The sequence below is a fragment of the Odontesthes bonariensis genome, chromosome 8 (assembly GCF_027942865.1).
Source record: "Odontesthes bonariensis isolate fOdoBon6 chromosome 8, fOdoBon6.hap1, whole genome shotgun sequence".
In the NCBI taxonomy this organism is placed as follows: domain Eukaryota; kingdom Metazoa; phylum Chordata; class Actinopteri; order Atheriniformes; family Atherinopsidae; genus Odontesthes; species Odontesthes bonariensis.
In genome coordinates, this window is record NC_134513.1 from 4,729,089 (window position 1) to 4,739,206 (window position 10,118).

Genomic DNA, 10,118 nt, shown 5'->3' on the forward strand with positions numbered 1-10,118 from the left:
GTAACACTTTGATTTTTTCCAGTGCATGCCATCTTTTCCCTGTTAATTCCCCCTTTTTTTGCTACAAGGTGACATTATTATTGACTTAAATTTGTCTTTGAATGCAAAAAAGCAGGAAGCTTTAGGAAATTTAGCTTGTCCACTGCAAACTTGGTTCATATTTTGTAAGTAAACATACAGAAAAAGTGAAGATGCACTGGGAAAAATCAATGTCTTACCAAGTATATTTGTTTAATTTCTGGTCAAATATCTCATTACACTTAATATAAAACACAACTGCCTAACAAGCACTATTTCAGCCAGATATAGGGACTTGTTGGAAGACAATACATCTGGAATATCTTGTTAAATGAAAAAGTCTTGAAAACAAATTGTTTTGAGTCACATATCATATGAAAAAAGCTTTTTTTGACATTTGAAGAGGTTTTTACGCTAATTTCAAGATCAATTTTATCTCAAAAGTCCTAAATATCACATCTTATTTCAAGAAATCTTGACAAGCCGATTTTCACTAGTTCCATTGGCAGATTTGTTTTTTTGCTCATTTCAAGCAAAAATGTCTTTTATTTGTTGTTTTTCTTACTTATTTTTGGAGGGGCATTTTTTCCAGTGTGAGCTTCAGGACAATTAAGTATTTTGCAGAAACAGTCTAAGACTTATGACACGCGAGATCAACACAGTTACAGATGTTCACCGTACAAATTTCACAATTTACTGCTTACATTACAGTAAAAACAACACGTCAGTGACCTCAGAAAGTTTTACTTTGGTGAATATCTGCTTCCTTCTTACTCATCAGTGTTTTGGATGGCTTGTCTGCACTCGGGGGAGCGACTGCGTGTCGAAGGCCGACAGAGTTCACACAGTCTGAGGCCCTTTGGGTCGGCTCCCTGCTGGCAGCAGAAAGAAAGCTTGTGCCAGACATCTCGAGCTCTGACCTCGACAGAAATCTATCCTTCTCTCTGGCCTACATGTCTGACTGGAACCCCTTTTCAGACCTCAATGCGGATCTGTAGCAGTAGCCGTCGGGGTCCTGGAGTGCAGCCGGCAGCTCTGAGGGCAAAACAAGTGAACGCGTACGGTGAAAGAATCCGTTGGGAGAGCAACATCTACTGCAGGCTTGCTCTGAGGAGGCCCTGATGCTGCTGTTTGTGACTAATGGTGCTCAGCCTGTACCGTACGCAGCGCAGAGCGGCATTATGCAAGGTAACGTGGATAAGGATGCACTGGAAAAAAATGCCCCTACAAAAAAAAAAAAAAGTCAAAAAACAACAAATAAAAGACGTTTTTGCTTGAAATAAGCAAAAAAATCTGCCAATGGAACTAGTGAAAATCGGCTTGTCAAGATTTAATTTAACAAGATATTCAAGATGTATTGTCTTCAAATAAGTCCCTATATCTGGCTGAAATAGTACTTGTTAGGCAGTTGTGTCTTTATATTAAGTGTAATGAGATATTTGACCAGAAATGAGACAAATATACCCGTTAATTTAGTTTTTTTTCCAGTGTAGCTGGATCACATCGAATCTCCTCTTCTATTCAAGCCCCCCCATTCTGAGTATGCACAGGAAAGTGGGGTCAACAAGCACCGTGACACCAGGCCAGATATATCTGCTGATTAGAAAGTTATTTCCAAGTAAAACGTCACATATCTGCACGAGATTAAAGAGAACAGAGCCGGGAAAGTGGCTCAGTTCTTCGAGAGAAGAGCCTGATAACCGAAGGCTCTGCCTCCCATTCTACTTTCAAGCCACTTTCACACATGAGCACCAGAGATCGCTCCACAAGTCTTCCTCTGCCGTGGCTGTTCATACAAACGCTTCGCAGCGGGAGGCTTTCTGCTGGAAATGTGCTCTCTCGGGCTGGAAATGCAAGTGACGGGATGAGACGGAATGGGTGTCTAAGGTACGCAGGAGGCAGAAATGACTCTTTTCTTTGCAACAAATAGCTGATGAGGGTCTTTATTGTGTTGATATGAGCTCTGCAGGCTGTAAAGCAGCATACAGGTCAGCAGAAAGGACAAATGTTCACTCACACATATATATGCTGACATGGTTGTACATCTTCCCTTTACCTGGAGACTTGGTGACAGTAACTCTGCAGGAAGCTGGGAACAAATGTTGCAGACATTCGTGTTCTCACACGCGGCAGCATCTTCTCAAACATTTCAGGACTTCAGTGACTGTGTGAAAGTGGCTTTTGCAAGTCGAGGAACGACAAGTAAGCCTGCAGTCTGAGACTGAAGTTCACTCTTTGGAAATAATACCGAACTATGAGATCCTTCCGATATGATGGAGCCTGGCCACGGAGAGCTTTATCTGTGAGGAGGAAAATGTTCCTTTCTCCTCCGGATTTAACGGGGAACCTTTGAAGACGAGCTGAATCTGAGGAAATACCATCTCGTCCACTAGTTCTTATCAGAACTGTTGCATTGTGGATCGGATGTGAGCTTTTTCAGAGAACGTTTGTGACAGTCTGCTAATAAGAAATGCCTGAACTATTGTTTTTCTGCTTAACTCAGAGAGGCAAAATTAAAAAGGTGAAGAAAAAAAAGCCACGTGAACCTGTCTTATAAGTGTCTTAAAAAAACAGATCCTGCAATGGAAAAAATGCCCCTCCAAAAATAAGTAAACAAACAACAAATACGAGACGTTTTTGCTTGAAATAAGCAAAAAAATCTGCCAATGGAACTAGTGAAAATCGGCTTGTCAAGATTTCTTGAAATAAGATGTGATATTTGGGACTTTTGAGTTAAAAGTGATCTTGAAATTAGCTTAAAAACCTCTTCAAATGTCAAAAAAAGCTTGTTTCATGTGAAATATGACTCAAAACAATTTGTTTTCAAGACTTTTTCATTTAACAAGATATTCCAGATGTATTGTATTAAAACATGTCCCTATATCTGGCTGAAATAGTACTTGTTAGGCAGTTGTGTCTTATATTAAGTGTAATGAGATATTTTGACTAGAAATGAGACAAATATACTTGGTAAGACTTTGATTTTTTCCAGTGTGGTTAAAAATAAGGATAATAAGGTCTTATAATAAGGTTTCTCACAGTATTACTGCATGTCAAGGTAATGCCCTTTAGAATAACTACACAGGTGGACAGTTTCTTAGGTCCAAAGACAGCAACTTCAGCTTTGTCTGAATTTAGAAGCAGAAAATTCAGAGTCTACGGGACCTAATGTCATTCTAATCTGACCATCTAACTGGTTTTATCTGGCTTGATTGATAGACATAGCTGAGAATCATGGATATTTATGCCATGCCGTCTGATAATATCAGGGTTATATCAGACAATAATATCAGACGGCATGGCAGAGCTCCATGACTAACACTGGTGTGTGTAGAAAATTCAATATTTACATGAACAAACTGGAATCCATCAGACAAATAAGGCTTAAACCAGCTCAGTGTGGTGCCTTTAATCCCAATCGCATGTTTAAACGTCTGTAATGTATAACGTTGTGATCAATTTAATGAAATGCAGCCCTGAGATCCAACAGGAGCAGCACAGGCTGGAGGCCACTCTCAGAGGCCAAGAGGACATCATCGGTGTGCTGTTTTAGTGCCACGATGTGCTCTGAATCCTCACTGCAACTGTTCAAACAGATTATTTCTGTGCAAATTTGTCAAATTGAACAATTATCCTGCTGGTTTGGCACAACAACTGTTTCCTTTTTTTGGTTTTGCTGCGTAAAACGGCATGTTTGCTGACTTGTTCGACATGGAAACTGAGCAAAAAGGCAAATTTGATTGTCCAAGAGGAACTAAAATTATTCATTCTGTGGTAAATAACTGAATTAGAAGTAATTAGGGAAGTATTTCTGAATACACAAAACTATCAGCTCTGGTTCCTCACATTTTTCTTCCCATTATAGTAAAATGAATGAATGATTCTCGTTCAGTCAGCGCTGTACAAGTGATTCTTTCAAAAGAAGTAGTTTGGTTTCATCAGCTGCTTGTTGCTCTCGGTCAAATCAAATATTAGCCTCCTCCCGAGCAGGAATCTTAAATCAAAGCTAAAAAGTTGGTTAGTGGGTGCTCCAGTTTTGATCTGAAGTGCTCTTTGATGACAGTTTTATGGTTGTTGACATTCATTCTAATGCAAAAGTTGCACATTCATCACAGTTCTTGGAGTTGAGCTTCTTACTTTATGAGCTACCGGATTGCTCACAGATAAGAAACAACTTAAACGTAATTAACCCTTAACACTCTTAACATTCTGTTTACTCCCTTTGTCCAATGGGCCCCAAAATAAAGCAACTTAATTGAATTTTAACTCCAAAATCTAGTTTGTATGATGAAACCACCTGTTATTTATCTATTCAACCCAATTCAATACATTTTTTTTATCATGTATTTCATGTATTCTTACACAATACATATCACCAGTTTTCAGGATTCAGGATTTTTATTTTTTAACCACAAACCAACTGTCAGTTGGACCAACAGTTTTCTTGTTTTCTCAGTTTTCTTTTACATAATAAAGGTTTATTATTGCTATTATATAAATGTGAAGTTATTACTTCTGAATTAATTATATTGAAAGGGAAAAAAAAACGTTTTTATAATTCACGGCTCAAAAATGACCCATAAGACCATCTTTGTGCCCTAGTGGTGTACAGCCCACATGGGAACATAAACAAAAATAAAGTGTGACTTTTTCTAATGATGGGGTCCCTTTAGGAAAAGTCATAAAATTTCGAGTTGGAAAAAGACAGTTTAAGGTATTTTTTCTACAGCTAAACATGGTGGTGGCTCACTTTTGAAATGATTTCTAATCGTTCATATTAGACTTTAAAATGGTCTTTTCATTCGGAGCACGGTGCTGCTGCGCTTAGGTTCAGCCACTGATAGTCTCTTTCTTTTTGGGTTGTGAGCCACTTAGCTAAGCGCAGAAAGGTCCACCCATTAAATGTGTGGGAAGATCATCTGGCATCGGAGCTGAGGAACATTAAAAGGAGCCACCGCTAACTTCACAGAATTTTTTTTTCATTTGGAAATTGGCACGTCCACTGAGGTGCTTTTGAAAATGGCTGCCAAGCCTGAAATAATTAGGCAGTGTTAAATATTATATGATGGAGTGATACTAACAGCCTTAAAATCTTTGTTACCTCATAACTGATGCCAGAATAATGAAGCGACTGCTTTGTGGTTAATAAATAATCATGCGTTTCACTGAAAGTGGGAAAAAAAGTCCTAAATAAAAATAACTAAAATAAATAAATAACTAAATAAAAAGTCCTTTTTTATTTAGTTACTTTTTTCTTTAGCACAAGTTTCTTGTGTTTACCTTGAATTGACTATTATTTTCAACACGTTGTGTTCGAATTTGATGCCAAACAGTGAGAGGAGTTGCTTTTTTAGCATGCTGTGAATGGAATTTGGTAAATATGCCAATTGCTGTCTCACGCTAGCTGGTCTGGCTTTCATATGAAGTAAAAACAACAGCTGTGGGAAATAAATTAAACATTTGATGAATTTAAGTGTGGGCATACAGCTATGTATGCTTCTGCATTCTTCTTAATTGCGTCTTCGTTGAAAGGGCCATCCAAGTTCTTTTGGACCCATCCACCATCTGACAGCTTGAGAAGAGGCTCTGGAAAGATACCCAAAGCTGGTTTAATGCATGACTCACTCTCTGTGCAAAACTTTTCAAAATAAATGAGCTATAATTCCCATCATGGTGCATTCAGGAGCTCAAAAATCTTACATAAACGGTCCGTTTCCAAACGGTGGAGAAAAAAATATCAAATCTACTGAACTGCTAAAAATCCACCTCAGTTCAAGCTACATTTTAGGGTTTGCATTTGTCAAGATAATGAACTTAATTGGGCTATAACTGCATTAAAATGAGTCGGACAGGAGATCATTTTTCTGTTAACTGTTAGGTTAACAGGTTGTAATTATAATAAAAACGTTGTAATATCAGTTCAGATCACTGTCTTCCCCTGCAGGCCCACGCAGAAGGGCAACTTTCACATAGAATCTGGCAATGCGGCACATTCCCACTGGGTTGTGTCACTGTGTGCAGGGGTGTGTTGATGCATGCTTTAGAAAACAAACAAATAGTGAAATAATCACAACAATAGGCTATCTTTCTCTCACTCACTGCCTCATTCTACAAATTCATATTTATGTATATTTTATTTGTACTTTGAAGCTGGATGTGGCTTTAAGGTTTGTACGTTTTCACTAAAATAGAGAGATGCATTAATAGGGGTGGGACGATATGCTTTGGTCACGATTCAATTGTATCCCGATTCTAAGGTGCCGATTCGATTTGTATCACGATTCTTGATAATTGTGATTTCTACAAGTATTGTGATTCGATATAATCAGTAATTGCAATTTTCTTCCTCATTAAAAAAACAGTTGAAGTTGAATCATACACTTCTAGAATGAATGTCGTTCCCATAAACAATGCACATCAGTCTGTGTCAGTCAGTCCAGCAGCTGACATTTATTTCAACTGAGACAAAAATAGTTTTTTTTTTAAAGTTTACAGTTACAAAATGAATTGAAACATCCACACAGCACAAATGTGGGCTAGCTTAATGTAATGACTTGATGAAGTTTTTCTGGACACGGATATGACGTAATATAATCGATTCTGGGGAGAAAAATCGATTTTTAAAATCATCCCATAAAAAAAAATAAAAAAAATCGCGATATGTACATGAATCGACTTTTTCGCCCACCCCTATGCATTAATATTCCTTCAGTAACTATATTCAAAATATGCAAATCAAAACCACTACTGTACACTTGACTTGAGTATTTAATTATTACAAATGCTGTTGTAATTAAAAAAAAAAAGAAAATAGTGACTGAACGTATTTCAACAAATATCTCAAACAAGCTTCTCGGCTATTTGAACATAGATTTCTGCCTTTTTCTTTCCACATCTGTTGGTATGCTTTTGAACTCCATGGGCCAAATTAGCCAAAAGTACTGGGTGAGGATTGGAAAACAATGTCCACACATTCCAAATCTGAGATGATAAACAAAGACGATGCAAAGCAACGTAGATGAGCCATGTTGCCTTGAAGCTGGCACTTGGTAGTACTCAGTTTCTTCCCTATTTAACTTCTGCTTATAGGTTTAGCTTTGCTCTTTTTCCTCCCATATTCTTTCTTTCCTCACATCTACGCAGAAACAGATTTAGTTTCTTTTCAAAAGCCAACATATAGCAGCAGATATGTCAACGTCGACATATCGCCTTACAACACAACCTCCCCGTATTGACTCTTTAGATTTTCAGAGTATAATATGAATGAGCCGGAGTGCCTGCATGCAGCTCCCATCCAATTACTGTCTGAGATGCTAAAGGTTGCCCCATGATGGACAGCTCAGCGTTCTGACAGCAGAGGATCTGAGGCTCGGAGTCGGATCCACGGAGGGAAGTGAAGGAAAATTGATGTTGACGCAGAGGCAGAATGAAGCAGGTGCATCTGGAACCATCTGGAATTATCTTCAAACAGGAAGAGTCGCCTGTGATGAACAAATCAGCGGCGCGCGCTCTAAGACCCGATCCGCCGGGCGCGCTGGTCATGTGTGGTGGGAGTCACAGCGGCGGTTTGATATTTTCAGGCTGGGAAACGGCATAAAAGAGAATTCCCCCTTTGCTCCTGTTCTTATTTATGAGGAGAGAAAAAAGGACACCGCAGAGGACCGTCTTTTCCAGGACACTTTCAAAGAGGAGGCAGTTCAGTTGGTGGCTTCTGGCACCGCCATGTAGCGTCGCCCGTTCCAGAATATGGCGTGCTGTGAATTTCCCACAAAAAAAACCCAGACTCTCAACATCAAACTGCTTTCTTGGACAAGGTTTATAGACATTCAAATAATCGCTGAGGATCATTTTAGATAAATTAGGTGGAGGAAGGGGCCGTGAAACAAAATAATGACGCAGTGTTTTTAATGCTGAACTCCCAAAATGATGCCAAATATATCACTAAAACTGAAAAGCAGGAAGAGTGGCCGGGCTTGGCTTCCAGTTTCAGTCGTAATGAAGATGCAGAAAAGATAAATACTCCATCTGCAGCCAAGCTGGAAGCTTATCTTATAGGCATCTGATATCCTACAACGATTTACATGACTTTTTAGAAAGCACTTTGCAGAGATGGGGACTCGAGTCGCTGTTTTGATGACTTGTGACTTGACAAAAAATAAAAGACTTGAGACTCGACTCGGACTTGGAAGTTGAAGACTCGGCACTTGACTTGAGACACGATGACTTGAATGACTTGAGTGTTAAGCATCTAGCATAACTTCGAATTTTGTTCGTCATTTGAAGATCCATTCTGACCAGCAAGTGCTCGTCAAATGAGCTAATATTAGCCTGTTAGCCTAGTCGGTAGTTAGCTAACGTTAGCTTGATATGATACGGGGTGGACAGGTTGGACACATTGGCCAATGATGTTTACTGACAGTTACTTGACTTGCTCAAGAAAAATCAGCAAAACATTCCCAGATAAAATATATATATTCTACACTTCCTGTAAGTTAACAATAACTAATCATTACCACACTAACAGTTGTACCAGGGTTTGTACAGCAAGCAAATTAGTTCATTTGATAATTTGGAATAGTTTTAGAAAGTGCTACTTCAACACTCTCACATATTGTTTATTAGGAACCGTTTGCATCATAAATCAACGCAGAGAGGCTTTAGGATCCGGGTTTTCCTGATGGTTACACGCCATAAGCAGAAACACAGTGTCACTGACCTGTCACAGCAGCCATTATGCAACGCTGGCATCGTTATGCAACATTAATAATTTCAATTACAGACATCAATGACAGCTCACCTGTGTCGGACGTCCCGGTGCTGCAAACAAAACCAATTTCATGTTTTTGGCTACCCAAAACGTATTATTCTTATTATTTTCATTAGTTTATTAGTTTTAAATCAATAAGTGAACAGTGTTCGTCTGTGTTTGTGGCTCCTTTTTGTGTAATAAACTATTTGAATATCATTAATTTGCTTTTTGAAAATTACCACAAACTCATGACAGTGTCAGGATCTGACGGCATCCGACGAAATCTGTGTGTTACACTGTGTGTGTAACCAGATTTATAGTGAAATAGTACCAACACAGCCCTTATGGATGGATCCTGAGTGCCATCATCTTTTATTTTTATTTTTAAAATCCAAAATAAGCCCACATCCACCTGATCCTCCCCTCTGACTGTAGATTTGACCCTTAAATCATCATTCAGTATCAATTTAATATCATTCAAACATCACAAGCTTTGAAGAATAACAGGCAGAGAGAGAGAGGGGGGGGGTTAATTACGCTTTTAAAGGCTGTATCACATCTGTGCACATGTCCTAAAACATGTCGAATGCATGGCTTAGACATCCTGGCCTCACTTTGTCTGGTAGAGGCCTGACTTTCCACCGGAGATCTTTGCTTTTATCCTCATCAGACACACCAAGGTCGTTGACAATCTTAAAGGAATGTCTTAGTTTGTAGAGCTGATTTACGGTCATGGATTATGCCACTATTTGAACCCAATACATCTGAATGTTTGGATAACCTAGGCTGACCTTTCTTGAGCTTCCTCATCAGACAACTCATGATCTGAATTGAACTGAAACAGCCTGCAGTAAAAAAAATACAGGACAAAATGGATAAAATAACAACAAATGTCCACTACAGAGGACATTTTTCAAGAAAATATGGTTAAATCATTTTAGAAAATGACGTAACATCTTCTAAAGAGGTTTATGTATTATAAAACAACAACATTTTGAGGCATAAATAGCTTAATGACAATTCATTTTTCCATAAAATGTGCTTGTGGTGACGTCCACCATTTTCTTTGAAGAGAAAGAGGAAGTTCCCAAAGGCCCACCCCTACATATTTGGTATCAAAATAAAATCCTGAATATCCTCTTTAGAGTACAAAAGGAGTTACTGTAGTAGTATGTAGGGGGTGAGAGGTAGTCAAGTTTATAAACGTCCTCTACAAAGGACCAATTTGAGCTACAGGTACTCAGAGGAAAGCTCTACACTGCCAAAGCCTTCGTATCTTTATATCCGGGCACCTCCATCCATACTTTGTTTTCCACATACAGTAAACCATCGGGGAGGTTATGTCGTGCTG